This window comes from Phascolarctos cinereus, unplaced genomic scaffold, assembly GCF_003287225.1.
Source record: "Phascolarctos cinereus isolate Bilbo 61053 unplaced genomic scaffold, phaCin_HiC Scaffold_9;HRSCAF=440, whole genome shotgun sequence".
NCBI classification, from domain to species: Eukaryota; Metazoa; Chordata; class Mammalia; order Diprotodontia; family Phascolarctidae; genus Phascolarctos; species Phascolarctos cinereus.
The window spans coordinates 247,717,767-247,720,214 of record NW_027556402.1 but is presented as its reverse complement, the minus strand read 5'-3'; positions in this window follow the sequence as shown (position 1 = coordinate 247,720,214).

The window sequence follows — 2,448 nt, the reverse complement described above, 5'->3', positions numbered from 1 at the left end:
ACAACCCTCGAAGGTAGGCACGTTTTCCATTTTCCATTTGAGGAAACTGAGGTAGACACTGGTTAAGTGACTTGCTCAGTGTTATATCAGTTAGTATTTGAGGATAAATTTGAACTCAGGTAGTCCTGAGTTGTGACCTAGAATTCTGTCCACTCTGCCAACTAGCTTCCTCAATTTGCCAAGTCATGGTTGCCTCCAGCCATGATCAGGTCAAATGGACTAAATCAGCATTGGTATCAATACTGATGAGCCTTCATGTTCATCAAGGTGATAAGAATATGTTGGCTTTGAGTTGAGGCTTCCAAAGAATGTCATTGATTTGATACTCAACCAGCATGTCTAAGTGAGGAGTTTATCTGTCTAATGAAATTCCACATGAAGAAAAGGGCATCTTACTTGCCCTGGCAATCCTCATCATTAGAATGTTCTCTGCCTTGCTAATTGGGGGTGCTTGAATGATAGCTTAGTCATTCAGAAATGGTAATATTGATTCAAACTTCAAAAGCCTCATCTCTAACATCTGTGGTAAAGTTGCCTGGATAATTGGTTTTCAGCTGGAGTCACAAGAACCTGTTGGAAACACCTAGATCTTAAGCCCGAGATCACTTAATGTGATCATTTTTTAGAGCTCAACTACAGTAAATGAAAAAAAACAGGCAAAAATAGTCTTACCTGTAGTGAATTTGCTGCATCTCACTTATGTAAACCCTTATATGGTCTGCGCTGAGGAGAAATTATGGCTTTCTTGTTGCTCATGAGACATAATCCCTAAAGAACAGGAGAACTTCAAAGGAATCAACATTTCATATCATCTCTTCAGGGAACGTTTCTGGGGTTAGTTACAATCAGCACTGACATTAATTTTAGCTGTACTATAATTGTTAAACAATTAGGGAACCATGACTATAATCACTTTCACCAGCATCATAAAATTTTATTAATAAATTATTCTATCCTGAATTTCACATTCCAGAATATAAGACTTCTTGTTGTCTATCCAAATATTGTTACTACACAGACATTAAGGGTCTTTGGACACTCGTTCTTTATTTCTTTTCTGTTCACCTGGTTATCCAAGTTCCTGAAAAGTTCTAAGCCATAGAAATTCTCTTTCCTGGGTTTTCCATTTTCCTTCCTATGGACACATTTTGGGCAACATGATTATCGAACTATATGAGGATAAAGTACAGGAATGATGAGCTCTGCCATTTGATGGCTGCTGATTTTATATTTTGGTTTCTCCATGTCAGAGACACAATATGAAATAATCATATTATGTGTATTATTCCTTATGTGTTGGATTCTTCCATGCTGCTTTGTTAAATGATCAGAATATAAGAACATCAGAACTTTTGAACACTTTCCTGAAATCTCTTCTGGATTTTCACAATAAAGAACACATTTTGTCCTCCTCTTGAATCTTTCTGTTGAAGAAGTTCTCAAAGTATTGAAAGAATTCTATAGGTGCTAGAATATAGTCTTACTAAAGTGAAGTGAGATGTAGGAAATGCCTACCTATAATATGGCTGTCTCAAAAGTAATCAGCCATTTGCAAATTTGTAAATTTATTTAGATATTTTGTTAAAATACAGTTAAATATTTAATAGGGTCTAACAGTTTGAATCTATCTGTAAAATTATTACTTTGTCAACTTCTAAATCTTAAATCAATGACTTACCCAAAATAGAAAGCAAAGCCAGTGAATTCTTCATGTATTGTTGGTCCAACACGAAGGCATCTTTTCATTTGTCACTGACTGCCCCACCCACTCAAGTGTACTTGCATTTTGTGAAAAGTCTAATGGACTAGTTGAATTCTATATTTATTCATTGGACCCAGTGAGTCCTTGGTGTCATATATTTTCTCACGGCAGGATTTTTTTTTTAAATCACCCATAACTTGGGGCAGCTAGGTGGCGCAGTGGTTAGAGCGCCGGCCCTGAAGTTAGGAGGACCTGAGTTCAAATTTGGCCTCAGACCAAACAGTTGACACTTACTAGCTGCATGACCCTGGGCAAGTCACTTAACCCCAACTGCCTAAAAAACCAAACAAAACAAAACAAAAAAAGAAGTAAATCACCCATAACTCTGAAAAGCTGTACTTGAGTTGGAGATTTTTTCCAATTACATGGGGTGTGGGGAGGGAAATGTGGCTATACCTAAGCAATACTTTGAGGATTTCTCAGGAGTAAAACAGCATGAATTCTATGATTCTGCAGAGAACTATATTTGACAATACTTTCTCTTAATTTAGATCTTACCAATGAGTTAATAGACATCAGCACATCAAATCACAGAGGATTTTTTTTATTTTTCCATTTTATAAATTGTTTACTTTTAAAATAGACAATCTGTTTAAACTTATATGCATTGTGTAAATGAGAGAATTGTTACAACTATCATTATCCATTTACTAGATATGTTAACATGGCTATCCCTATTTAATCCC